This window comes from Emydura macquarii, unplaced genomic scaffold (assembly GCF_026122565.2).
Source record: "Emydura macquarii macquarii isolate MOO-44397 ecotype Brisbane River unplaced genomic scaffold, CSIRO-AGI_Emac_v2 contig_2422, whole genome shotgun sequence".
Lineage (NCBI taxonomy): Eukaryota > Metazoa > Chordata > Testudines > Chelidae > Emydura > Emydura macquarii.
The window spans coordinates 35,892,049-35,906,782 of NW_027132559.1; the positions used below are offsets into that span (position 1 = coordinate 35,892,049).

The 14,734-nt window shown below is 40.8% G+C and overlaps 1 protein-coding gene across 2 annotated transcripts in view; it reads left to right on the forward strand.

The window, feature by feature from the left end:
• The first annotated feature begins 3,400 nt into the window (after positions 1–3,400).
• The window catches only part of LOC137162440 (phosphatidylcholine translocator ABCB4-like), a 115,203-nt gene continuing 103,869 nt past the window's right edge, over positions 3,401–14,734 (forward strand). For both annotated transcript variants that reach the window (XM_067562263.1, XM_067562265.1), the window contains exon 1: positions 3,401–3,429. The gene's annotated coding sequence lies outside the window, so the exon portion shown is untranslated. The remainder of the gene's footprint in view (positions 3,430–14,734) is intronic.

The window sequence follows — 14,734 nt, forward strand, 5'->3', positions numbered from 1 at the left end:
ATAACCCAAAAATATATCCTTGCAACAAACCCTGTTGCCTACTCTGCCTACATATCTACTCAAGTGACACCATCACAGGTCCTAACCACATCAACCACACCATCAGGAGCTCGTTCACCTGCATATCTACTAATGTGATATATGCCATCATGTGCCAGCAATACCCCTCTGCCATGCACAGTTGCGTAGACACAGTCCAGTTTGGCCAAAGAATAAATGGACACAAATCAGACATCAAGAATGGTAACATCCAAATACCAGGAGAGCACTTCAATCTCCCTGGACACTTAATAACAGACTTGAAAGTTGCCATACTTCAACAAAAAAATATCAAAGAAACTTCAGCGTGAAACTGCAGAGCTGGAACTCATATGCAAACTTAACACTATCAGACTAGGTCTGAATAGAGACTGGCAGTGACTAGCCTACTACAAAAAATAATGTTCCCTCTTTTGGCATTCACACCTTCTCATCAACTGTTGTGAATGGGATTCATCCACCCTGGTTGAATTACTTCATTAACACTTGCCCTCCTCACTGTGATGTAACTCACCCATCCTTGCATGTGTATATATGCCTACCTAACTGAAGTTTCCACTTCTGCCCACGAAAGCTTATGCCCAAATAAATTTGTTAGTCTTTAAGGTGCCACAGAACTCTTGTTGTCATGTGGTGATAATTTCCCAGCATTGTTGCCAGATTCCTAGTAGGTCAGTTTTAGTCTAAATAAAGTAAATTCAGCCTGCACTGAGATTTTATTAATTTCATATCTGAGATTGGTAACCTCTCAGAGTTTATATGAACAGGGGACTCAGCATAGCTGAAGTCTGCCTCCTTGAGCCCTTCCATTGAATTCTTCAGGTCAGCCTGCTTGGCTCTCTTTTTATGGGAGGAGTAGGATATTATCTTGCCCCTAAGCATGCCTTGAAAACATCCCACAAGATTGCTCAGTAACCAAGAGGTTGTCATTGGTCTTAAAGAAAAATTTTATTTCTTCCTCCACATGCTTTTACAATTATGTATCTAGTAGTATAGAGGAGTTTAACCTCCATCTTTTCATAGTCCCTAGTTTTTCCAGAAGATGAGAGCTGCAATACCACCAGTGTGTGATCAGAAATCATAATTGCTTTTATTTTGTTATTAATAACAGAGCTCACCAAACCACCTATTATCAGAAAATAATCATTACATGAATATATGGAATGCAGGGGTGAGAAAAAGGTGCAGCTTCCCTCTGTCCTTCAAATACAATTCCTTGATCTTGACAATCTGTGGTGTCTGCTCAGTCTATCCAAAGGCAGGTCTAGCACTTCACTGAAGTCCCCCACTATAATTAGATTTTCAATGACTTTTGAAAATAATTGAAAAAGGAAGGATTATCTTTGTTGGGAGCATCGAAATTTATAAGAGTATATGTAATATTGGAGATATTAATTTTAACAATTAGGAGTCTGTGTCTTTAGTAGTTGACAGGATTTGTGTGTTCCATTTTTTTATTTAACAGAATTGACACAACCCTAAAGTTGGCCAAGTAATTACTAAAACCACCATCTCTAATCCAGGCTTTTGAAAGCTTTTAAGCCTCAGAATCAATGAGGTGGGTTTTCTGGAGGTTTCAACTTTAAGTGAGATACAATTTTTTTCCCTTTTTGTATGGTTACCAAATCCTTTTATGTTCCAAGAAACACGTGTAAGTAAGTTAATGGTAGAAACTCACAGGAGGAAGCATCCCAACAAATATTTCATGCTGTGCCCACTGTAATCCATAGATATAGTTAGGGTGAGTAGACAAGGTAATGGGTACCTAGAAGAGTTCAAAAGGAGTTTAGATGGAGAAGAGGGAAAAGAGAAAATGAGTGGCAACAGGATAAGTGCTAATTGGGTAAGAGAAAGTAGAGAGGAGGTAGAATGGAGTATTGTAAGAAAAGACAAGGGTGTGAGAAAGCAACACTCTTGAGCCAGAGGGGGATAAAAGATCAGATTAGAGAGCAGCAGCCCAAATGTACACTCCCCTCCTGCCCCAAGCTGAATGCAGAATAAATGACTTCCCAACTGTCCACCTGCAGAAAGCAGGAATAAGTATGGTGGGGATGGGATGAACATCCTTGATTGCATTGTAAATAAGGTTTCCAGGCTAAAATACACATACAACTGTGCACCAGATGTCAAAATCCTACAGGAAAGATCTATTTGAGAATCTGCTAGAAAAATGAGGGGTAAGAAACAGCCCCATCACCTCCTATAGACAAGTGAATCTAAAATCTAAGTGTAAAGGCCCATACAAATTGAAATGTCCTCATCACAGGGTATATCCCCTAATGTTTACCATATGCAATCTAAACTGAACTGAATACATTACCAGTATGTTGTTCTTAAAGTTACTATAAGTAAGGGAACAAAACAGCAAATCCCCCTCTCTCTCAAATCACAAAACCAATGAAGAAAAAATAACCCCATAACTATTTCCGGACTGAGAGCGGACCATCCGCAGTTTGTAAAGCAAATCAGTCACCTGCAGGGTAGACTCCTCTGGAGCCAGGCTGCTCAGAGTTCTTGCTTAATAGGAGGTGGTTTGTTGATCCGAGATGGTAAATGTCCAATGATTCTTCCTGGCTTTAAATACTTAGCAGGAAAATAAATAAGCAAGCATAGTAGAAACTGACAGAGGAAATAATGAAGAAAAAAAAAAAAAGAGACATGGATTTCAGAATCCCTGGGGATCTGAGCTGCAACAACAGGGTTCATAGCAAAAACATGCACACATATACAGGGTCAGGTCATGAAGATAGAGTCACTCCATTTGTGCAGCAGCAGCTCCATCTGATAGGGGGAAATCCCTAGGGTGCCTAGACCACGCCATTAAGGCTTCCCCAACAAGGGAAAGGCTAACAAGTTTTAGTATCTGTCCTCAGGCTCAAGATAGAGTCTCAACAGCAGGAGAAAAAAAAAAAAAAAAAAAAGCATGTGAGGACAGGAGAGACAACCAGGCAGGACTATCAGAGTGGGCTCCTTCAGCCTGGATTCCTCTTTACAAGCAGTCCTCACACACTATTACATATGTTCATCCTTGGGTGTACTTCATTTATATCTTATGCAGTTTCATGGCCCATCAACACAAAGCTTTTCTCAAGCTCCATCATTTCCCCCATAGACTGGTGGGGGAAGGAGAAAGATCTCAGCTCTCTGAGACCCTGAGGTTCATTGCCCTTCCTTCCAGAGCTTTCCTTGCCTTTCCTGCATCCCATTTAACAGTCCCCAACTGATGAGTTGAATCCCCTTTTTAACTGGTTAATCACCCAGGCCTAATCAATCATCTGCTAATTTGGTCCATATGGGGATGCTTACAAAGTGCAGAGCTGTGAGCCAGCTTTAGGATGCTTCTATTCAGTTACCAATCTTACCAAGTTACCATAAATTTCAATAGTAAAGGTAGGTCCTATAGCAATGTAAGTTTGTCTGTATTATATGAAAAAAAAATGTAGCTTTTTACTTCTTTGGGTTTGGAGAAGCTAAGAAGTTGGCTATTCTACTTGATCTTAAAAATAGCCAGGAAGGCTACAAAATAGGTCAGTCCTCTTTCTTCAACTAGTTTCCTTGCTTTGTTGAACAGTGCTCTTTTTCCAGCTTTGTCCCAGCTGTAGCAGAGAAATGTTATTTTATGCCCTTTCCTGATCAGGCTTCCTTTTTCTCATGTTTTTTAAGGTTAGGTTCTTTCACATTGTATTTTAAGAATTTTAATATAAACACCCCTAGCCTGATGGTCTGTGGGCTAGGGAGTAGTAGACTTTTTTTATATGCATCTCTGTATCAGGGTGTAAGGAAAGAATTTCAAGTAGCTCTTAAATCTGGTCTGTACTACATATCTATATTGGTATAATTTACATTGTTCTGGCATAGAGGGTCCAAAACTGGATCCGTCTGCTACTAAGATGTTGAAGAGCAGGATGAACTACCGAGAGATTAAAAATGGTCATCTTATCATAGTGGATGTTGATGGATTTTTAGTGGGGCTGAGCAGAAGCTCCAAGTCTAGGCAGCCATCTTCCCCTGCTTGCTCCTGGAAATCCGGAGAAGAAATATTTATGTAAAGCTTGCAGTATGATGAACTGACTGAAGCATTTTCTTGCTGACAGTTCTTGAATGCTATGCTTAGACACTGTAAGAAGGATTCATATCCATATGGTAATGGAAAAAAATCTGTGCTCACTGTACTGCTGCAGAAAACATTTCTGTGAATTTCTAATACAGAAAAGATTAAAAATCAAAATTGACCTGCTTATTTAGCATAAGAATCTACCTGCAGGACACCAGTTTTGTCTTAGCTGCCCATTCTGTATTTAGGAGTCTAACTTTAGGCACTCTTTAAAAAAAAAAAAAAAAAAAAAAATCTACGTTAGACCCATAACTGCAGTATCTTAGCAGCTCACACTCTTTAATGTATTTATCCTCACAACACCTCTGTGGTAGGGAAGTGCTATTATCCCCATTTTACTGATTGAGAACTGAGGCATGGAGATACTAAGTGATTTCCTCATTATTACACAGGAAGTCTGTGATAGGAAGGAATTGGATCTCTCAAGTTCCAAGTTAGCATCCTAGCCACTGATCATCCTGCCAAAAAATCTTGTCTATAGTAAGTAGTGTACACTCAATAAGAATTGAGTCTGGAATACATCTGTTTTTTAAACTCTATTATGATAAATGAGACCAAAGTGGATAGTTTAAAGGTCACTTTTTATCACTTCTCTAAGTTCCATCATAAACATTCGCTACCAGCATGCTATATATTTCTAAAAGCTATTTTAGTGGTACAGCCCCAATCACTATTCCTTAACTTGCATAAAATCAAGGTAATAGCAAGTGAAAACTTGATATTTTCTTTCTTAGACTAAAACCCAGGGATTTGCACTAATAGTTTAATTTATTGATCTATCATTCTGTTTTGTAAAGGCTTATCTTATGAAAAGCCACCAACCCATTTTCCCTTTGTGATCATGTCTTTAAATTGCCACATGGTGGCCTCATTTGATCAGGCAATGGAAGGAAACATTTTGAAAAAATATGCAAAGCAAATAGCACCTCAGACAAATGATGGAAATGCAACCTTATTGTAGTTGGAGCTGATTTCATTATCAAACTTAACATTTAACCCTAACCCCACAATTATGTCTGTTTTGGTTATTTAATACAAGACAGTGGACATTGCCACTTTGCTCTTTACCATAGAGAGTGAGCCTTCTCTCATATTCCACTCCCCCCCCCCCCCCACACTACACCTGAGTCAGAGCAATTGGAAGGATACAAGCAGAACATTCTTCAATAGACTTTCTCTTGCCCAATGGATCCAAGCAGAGTCAGACTGAAAATAGTTTGAAAATGTTTTTAAAGCATTAACAGGATTTCATAAGTTTATTTCTGAGGAAAAGGGATGCAAATAGTATAACATATACTAGATAATATAGCTTATCTATTGTTCTCCAATTCACAATCATCTGTCACTGTAGTTTCAGTGGTGCCTGTCTGAGGATTCCTTTGTCTTCAGAACCCATTTCAAACCTGAGCATTAGTTGGAATGGTTATCGGAAGGTAACTTTGGAAATAAATGAATCATTTCTCATAAATTTTTACAAAAGCTCAGGCCGGTATACCACTATAAACATAAGAACATAAAATTTAACTTTCAGTGGAGAATTTTCAGTATGTGGAGTATCAGCTGAAGAATTGAGATGGAAATCTTGGCCCCATTTAAGACCGTTTTGCTGTTGATTTCAGCAGGACCAGGGTTTCACTCTAAAATTATAAAGAAATGTGGCTGTGGGAGTTCAACACAAACTTTAGTTCCTAAAAAATGTTAAGGCTAAGTCTACAATGGATGTTTTATGACCTAATTAAAAATACATTACTAGAATAATTTAATTATATGTTTGAAAAAAATTGGTTGCAATAAGGACACGTACATGTATTCAAACCTTGAGATAACCCCAGTTATTATGCCACCTAAGAAACTTCCATTTGCAGGTACAGACTATGTTCATGGAAACTAATGCCTGATGAATATACCAGTTCACTGGGTATAGCCCAAGGTGTCTAAAGGAAAAACAAGTCTGAGAATATACCTATACCCAAAAGCTCTCAAAGCTCCACAACAGAGAGCACTTTCAGCTCCCCACTGTAGAAGAAATAAGTGACAGCTTCTGGAACGAAGTATGTCAGTGTTTCAAATGAACGAGTGACTTTTGGAATTGCTATGATTAACTTGGGGCCAGAATAGGGGACTGTAATGCATTCCCACAAACACTCCAGCTGCTCCTTCAGTTTGAACATGGACTGTGCTTTTATTACTCATTCATATACCCTAGCACAATGGGGTCCTTCTCTGTCACTGGGGCTCCTATGCATTATCTCAGTATTAATAAGAGTAACAAACTGTAACTTCTCCATGCCACTTGTGTTAGGACCACTGGATCTGTAGTCCCTTCCCTAGCTGACTTCTGGTGCAGTGTGCAGAGCTCCCTGTGCAGCTGTTTCTTCCATGGCCCCCTTCATGCAACTTCAAGGGTTAGGAGATTTAAAGTGTTTTGGATGGTCTTGAACTGACTCTCAGACCTAAATAAAATTATACTTAGTTGTTCAGGAAGGAGAAGGAGAAGGAGTTGTCCATCTTCTCAATCCTAGTGATGGTTCCTCATCATAGGGCTGATGTGAATTTTTGGTGCAGAGTAGAGAAGCTTGCACTGCTACTGCATGTTCTGAAGCTAGAAGACTTAATTATCCAGGGATGTCATTCTGACACTTCATTTAGTGCTCATGAATTTAACACTTACCTTGAAATTCTTAACCAGTCATTTCATTTAAAAAAAAAAAAAAAAAAAAAAAGTCAAATGTGAGGGCAGAGTTCAAACAAAAATCGGTATTCAAGGTGAAATTGCCTTAATCTGTTGTGTAGCTTGCTTGATAAAGTTATAGAAACTAGATGTCCCTGCATCATCTCTATAAAAGTTTCCATAAATAGATTACTAATTAAATGTTTTGTATGTGTTTAGCCTCCTGTCACAAAAGGATAAAAATACTTGTAACGGAGGGTAAAATCCTGGCTTCTTTGCAGTCAATTAGAGTTTGCGAGCAGGGTTTCATCCAGAGTCCTTCATTCAAGGATCTCTAAGCAGCTTTGCAACTATTAAGCCCCAGAACACTCTGAAGTAAGCATTATCCCTAGTGTTACAGGGGTTAATTTCAATAATTTTCAAACATGGGTACCAAGTGGTCTGATTGTCAGAGTTCAAGCACCTCTAAAAATCAGGTCAGTGATTTAGGTGCCAGACTAGGGATTTAGGTACCTCATTTTAGGCACTCAAGTATAATTTAAAAATCTTGCCCACAAGTCATACAGTTGCAGAGCAGAGATGTGATTACATTAGTGTAAACCAGGTTAATGTGCCTGATGAAAAAGGGAGCCACACTTGTTGCCAGGTAGATGAGAAATGAAGACTAGTGTGCTCACCTCACAAATAAAGGAGAGTGGGAGGTGTTAAGCCTTGTGATTGGGCAAATCCTAGGAGATAGATGCTGACTTAGCCAACTGGAGGGAGCGGGGGGGATGAAAGAAGGCTAGGTCTGCCTGAGGAAGTGTGGATGATCTCCTGTTAGTCTGCCTCTGCCTGAAGGGTTGCCTATTTTGACCTAAAAGAGGTTTGCTGACCTAGTCAGAGAAAGAGCACCTGGACTTTGGAGGCCTCCTCGGTGTTTCTATGTTGTGAGGACTTTTTCCACTAATGCGTCCACTGCTACAGCAAGATTAGCCCTTTGGGCAAATCAGCACACATCACCTCACCACACAAGTACCTTCAGGCCTGCAATGACAAACTACGTGGGTTCCTCAACATTACGGAGCCCACTAGTATGGAGTAAACTGGACTCATGGAGCAATGTTACTTGTGGGTTGCATGATGTTAGTGATGTAGCCATTCAGCTTCCTCTATATTTCCTCTTGTAAATAAAGTGTACCTTTTACTCAGTTCTCACAGCAAAAATGAGATGGACAACTGTACCAGAGGCAGGAGCCAAGAAAGTGATACCTGATTTCCCTGCACTATTCCCTGGCACAACCCCTGCCTTTGGAACCCACATGTTTCTATTAGAAGTAGGGACAGGATGGGCACTACCTCTGAGGAGATCTGAATTCTGTAAACCCCAGGAGAGTTGAAGAATGATTTAAGACCCTCTGTGTCAAGACAGTGGGGAAACTTTAGCAGGACCAGGTAAGAAGCACCATAGGTCCCATAACCACCTTTCCTCCCCCAACTCAAATATGTGACGGTTGTCTTTACCTCCAACTACACCAGGCTTTCCTGGAGGACTGTGGATCAAAGTCTGAGGTTGGAATGACTAGTGAGGGACTAGAATATACAGCTGTTCTTCATAGTGGCTCTCAGGTCACTAATATCTGACCCATCTGCCCCTAGAACTCCTAAGCTGGTTAGCCACATGGGGGTTAGGAGATGACCAGTACCCTTATGTGGGCTTTGTGCTAGTGGAAATTAAAATTCCCAAAGGATGTGGCTGGAATGGAGAAAGATACACACTTGCTCTGATCTGTCCATCCACTAGCTATCTGAACCAGAAGCTTTTTCATTGTAGGAATAAATACAGCCATGTTTGGAGCCTTGGCTCAGCAATGCAAAGAGTTTGTTGGACCAAAGTTTGAAGATCCATGCATTATGTTTGGAAGCATATCAAGCTAAAGAAGGAGAGCAAGACCACAATGGACTTGGAGGCCAGGTGGGAACGGTCAAACTAAGATATGAGCCTCTAGTTACTATTCCTGCTAGGATAACCTGTCTAATGGACAGAATTGCTTAAGGGGAGCAGAAGGCCACCAATCAGTTAATCCTGGTTGAAGCCCAGGATACAGATGCACTGCTGGGCAGACTGATGGTAAAGAAAGGTATAGCCAAAACCTCATCTCATACAAAAAATGTCAGTAAAACTGTCCATGGCTAATGAAACTGAGCACCCAACCACTATCCCTTTGGGAATTGTGTTAGCACAAGAATACTCAGCTGCAACAGTGGCCCATGCTGCCTCAAGTAGGAAGATCATACCTATATTGGACCCAGAGAAGTTGAACTTTGTGAATTCTCTGATTCCTCCAGTGTGAAAAGAGATTGAAATGGAAACTAGAGCAAAGAACCCAGGTGTTTTTCACTTGTGAGTGGGATGTGGATTGTGCTAGTGTAGCTGAACGTCATGTTTGGCTGAATGATAATGGACCTCTGTGTAAGAACCAGGAGGCTAGCACTTGCTGATGTTGAAAATGTTCAGAAACTTATCCAGGAGTTGAAGACCGCAGAAATCAGGAATTCTAGACCTTATGCCTCCCCAGTTGTGTATTTTTCCCTCTTTTTTTTCTGGCCACGTGCATGTATTATCAGACTTTGAATAGATGTACTATCCATGACCAGTATACCACTGCAGGAGTAGAAGATTCCTTAAACTGCTTAACAAGAAGTTGTTGGTTTTCTATATTGGATCTGAGAAGTGGATGCTATCAGATACCTATGGGACCAGCTGATATAGAAAAGACAGACTGTCTATTCATGTGGATTCCACGAATTCCCCAGGGAATGTCTGGGGGCCAGACCATGTTCCAGAGATTAATGGAGCAGACAGTTGGTGACATGGATGACCTTACAGTGTTCAACTGCACTTCACAAAAGCATGAAGAACCCTGGTTGAAAGTGTTTGCCTGCGGGAACAAGGGTTGAAACTCTCTAGAAAAATGCTAATTCTGTCAGGAAAAAGTACGTAGGGCATATGGTTTCTCGAGATGGAGTTACCATAGATCCAGACAAGCTGGAAGTCCTGAGGGCATGGCCAATGCTCAAAACTTGGAAAGAATTGCAGAGTTTCTTAGGGTTCTGCAGATATTCTAGATGATTTGTACAAGGATTTTCTACCCTTTGTCAACCCTTAAATGAGCTCACCAAGGAGTATTTCTCCCAAAGGTAATGGTCAGGCTCTGCATCCAGATGCCAACTACTACAAACGCCGAGAACTCTAGATTGTGAGAATGCTTTTTGGATGTTAATAGATGCACTGACAGATGCGCCTGTGTTGGCTTTCACTGATGAGTGTGGTTTTTTTTTTTTTTTTTTTTTTTTAAAATTAACTACTACCCATTAATGATAGTAAGGATTTGGCGTAGTCCTCTACAAAGAATATCCAGATAGAGGGAGATGAGTTGCCTGTATTAGTTAGTCTAGCATCATTAGAGGGGATGCCATTTTAGATTTGGTATTGGTGAGTAGTGAAGATCTCATAGAAGAACTGGTTATAGGGGACAACCTTGGTTTGAGCAACCATAAGCTAATTCAGTTCAAACTATAATGGAAGGATAAAAAAAATAAATAAATCTGAGACTAGGGTCTGACTTCAAAAGGGCTAACTTTAAAAAAAATTAAGGGAATCAGTGGGGGAAGTGGACTGGACTGAAGAACTCCTGGATCTAAAGGTGGAGGAGACTTGGAATTACTTCAAGTCAAAGTTGCAGGAACTACCTGAAGCCTGCATCCCCAGGAAGGGGAAAAAATTCATAGGCAAGAGTTGTAGACAAGCTGAATGAGCAAGCATCTCAGACAAGTGATTAAGAGAAAGCAGAAAGCCTACAAGGAGTGGAAGATGGGAAGGATCAGCAAGGAAAGCTACCTCTTGGAGGTCAGAACATGTAGAGATAAAGTGAGAAAGGCCAAAAGCCAAGTAGAATTGGACCATGCAAAGGGAATTAAAACCAATAGTAAAAGGTTCTATAGCCTTATAAATAGGAAGAAAACAAAAAGAAGTGGAACCACTAAGCACTGAGGCTGGGGTGGAGGTTAAGGATAATCTAGGCATGGCTGAATATCTAAACAAATACTTTGCCTCCATTTTTAATGAGGCTAATGATGAGCTTGGAGACAGTGGTAGGGTGGCTAATGGGAATGAGGATGTAGAGGTAGAAATTACCACATCCAAGGTACAAGCCAAACTCAAACAGCTTAATGGGACTAAATCGGGGGGCTGGATAATCTCCATCCAAGAATATTAAAGGAATTAGCACATGAAATTGCAAGCCCATTAGCAAGGGTTTTTAATAAAACTGTAAACTCGGGGACTGTACCATATGACTGGAGAATTGCTAACATAGTTCCTATTTTTAAGAAAGGGTAAAAAAGTGATCCAGGTAACTACAGGCTTGTTAGTTTGACCTCAATAATTTGTAAGGTGGCAGATGGTCCCTCCCTGTCCGTCTGGGAGGAAGGCCACACTCCCTCTCTCTCTGGCGCTCCTGTGTGGACAGAAAACTGGCTGGGGGGAATTAGCAGGTGGGCTGGGATCCCGGTCTCTTCTGCCACTCTCCTTGCACTGAAATGCTTCCCAGCCTGGCCCCTATGGCAGGGTGGGCAGGGGAGGAGTCTCTGGGCCTGGCCCTGAAGCAGGGTGGGACAAGCAAAGCAGTCTCTAGCCCTGTGGAGGGCAATTCAGCGGTTTATGTCCCAAGCCCTCTAGTAGGGCAGGGCGAGTAAGGTGGCTCCAGCCCAAGGTAGGGTGAGTCAGCAGTCCATGGCCCTAGAGGGCAAACAAACCATTATAGCCCTGGGCAGAGTGAGTAAATGGTCTCTAGCCCTGGTCAGGGCAAACAAACAGGCTCTAGCCCTGACCCTTCTGGCAGGGCGGGGCAGGTAAATACTTTATGGTGTAGGCCCCAGCGCTGTGATACTGTAATATAGGCCTGAACTGAAGCAGGCCTGAACTATGGATACTATGTGAAGCTTAAGGGTTAATCCTTGCACTGAGAGAGAGAACAAAACTAGGTATTATAGATAAGGATGTTCCGAACACGTTGATTGTTCGTTCATGCCACCCCAGGCTCCACTATGTTAATTAACTGAAATGTTCCATTCTGCCTAAACATTCTGTGATTTAACATTTATGACACATTGGGACCCAGCTTGTAGCCATCTATAAGTGATTGTTTGGGAATGTCCTGAAATCTGATTGGGCATTTTCCTTCACTTGTACACTATCTCAATGCGTATCAGGAATGTGGTTGATGTATAAATCATGGGGCAATAAGGGGATAAATAAGGTTTCTTGTATTTCTTTTTAGTAAAATGGTGTTAGTAAAATTGGTGTAGGTATAAGGATTTTATTAAGTTAATGAATAAGGTAAAGACATGGATGTCGTCAATGAAATGGAATAAGAATGTAATGATTTTTAGTAAGTATGAATGAGGAGTGAATGCAGTTTGAGTGTTGAGATGAGATGACAAGAAAATAATTGCTGAGGCAATGTTCTCAGCCTTCGAAGGCAGGAGGGAAAGAAGATAAGATGTTTGTTTAAAGAACTTTTATGACCCAGATGGCCGAAGATCAAGATAACACCTCTGTCTTCCAGGGTTAATACCCAAGGACGAAGTGTGAAACAGGAATAATGAGAGAGCTGTCACACTTACAACTTCAAATGTAATCGATTACATCAAACAAGGAAACTATCTGACATGACAGGATCCATAGACCCAAATGGGATGGATTAATATAAAAATAGGAAGAATAACCTGGACTTTGGGCTCGTTCTGCATACCCCAAGGAGTATCGTGTTGTGACCGACAAGGGCCTGGCTCCAATCTTGTGCCTGAACTACCTGGCCAGTGATTCAGCATGGGCAACAAGGGACTGGTAATCATATCCCTTTTGCAGAAGTGTGTGTGTGTGTGTGTGTGGGGGGGGGCAATTGTTTTCTTTTGAAATGTTTCTCTTTCCTGTATTCATAATAAACACGGTATACTGCCTTATCCCCTGAATAAGATCCTGCTGGTTATTTTAGAAGTATAACAATGTCCTCCAAGGCTTCACTGACTGGTAGGAGGCAACCACTGGGTAACTATAGGCCTCTTAGTCTGACCTCTGTAGTATGCAAGGTCTTGGAAAAAAATTTGAAAGAGAAAGTAGTTAAGGACATTGAGCTTAACAGTAATTGGGATAAAATACAACATGGCTTTACAAAAGGTAAATTGTGCCAGACCAAAATGATCTCCTCCTTTGAGAGAACTGATTTTATATTTAAAAAAAAAAAAGGAAATGCAGTGGATCTAATTTACCTAGATTGCAGTAAGGCATTTCATATGGTTCCACATGGGGAATTATTAGTTAAATTGGAAAAGATGGGGAATTAATGTGAAATTGAAAGGTGGATAAGTAAGTGGTTAAAGGGGAGACTACAACAGGTCATATTGAAAGGTGAACTGTCAGGCTGGAGGGAGGTTTCTAGTGGAGTTTCTCAGGGATCGATCTTGGGACCAATCTTATTTAACCTTTTTATTACTGACCTTAGCACAAAAAGTGGGAATGTGTTAAGAAAGTTTGTTGATGACACAAAGTTGGGAGGAATTGCCAATACAGAGAAGGATCAGGATATCATACAGAAAGATCTGAATGACCTTGTAAACTGGAGTAATAGAAATAGGATGAAATTTAATAGTGGAAAGTGCAAAGTCATGCATATAGGAACTAATAACAAGAATTTCTGCTATAAGCTGAGGACACAGCAGTTGGAAGTGACAGAGGAGGAGAAGGACCTGGGCATATTGGTTGATCACTGAATGACTATGAGCCGCCAATGTGATGTGGCCATGAAAAAAGCTAATGCAGTCAATGGATGCATCAGGCGAGGTATTTCCAGTACAGATAGGGAGGTGTTAGCAGTTTTACAAGGCACTGGTGAAACCTCATCTGGAATACTGTGTGCAGTTCTGGTTGCCCACGTTTAAGAAAGATGAATTCAAACTGGAACAGGTGCAGAGAAGGGCTACTAGGATGATCTGTGGAATGGAAAACCTGCCTTATGAGAGGAGACTCAAAGAGCTTGGCTTATTTAGCCTAACCAAAAGAAGGTTGAGGGGTGATAAGATTGCTCTCTATAAATGCATCAGAGGGATAAATTCCAGAGAAGGAGAGGAATTATTTAAGTTCAGCACCAATGTGGACACAGGAACTAATGGATATAAACTAGCCATCGGTAAATTTAGACTTGAAATTAGATGCAGGTTTCTAACTATCAGAGGAATAAAGGAATAGCCTTCCAAGAGGAGCGGTGGGGGCAAAAAACCTAGCGTGTTTTAAAGCTGAGCTTGATTAAATTTATGGAGGGGATGGTATGATGAAGCAGCCTAGCTTCGCAATTGACTGATCTTTGACTGCTGGTGGTAAATCCTGGACCTTTCTGGCTGTGGGTCTTCTTGACGATACAGAATGTTTCAATAGGATGTTTTTGAACATGCTTGGGACTCTCAGCCTGATACAAAAGCATAAATGGAGCCAATCCATTTTACAACAATAAATGCTTGTAATTGTACTAATAGCATAATCAGTACTTCTGGATTCTCTCCTTATTATCTAATGTTTCGGATGGACATGAGACTACTTGTGGACTTTTGTTTTGAAGTTACTCCAGATGGAGGTGGCCCTGAGCCATGTATCCAATATATTTTGAAAAAAATCAAAGCAACAACAGGAGAATGTCTATTGACTGGCTACAACTGCAGCAGCAAAGGCAGCAACTGTGAATAAGACCCAATGTGACTGGCGCATAAGGGAGCAAGAACTCCTCTGAAGTGACTGAGTTTTGAGAGAGAACTGGGGAGTGCAAGCTGGGAGACGGATGGAAATCAGCTTTGAAACAACTGGATAGGGTTCTATC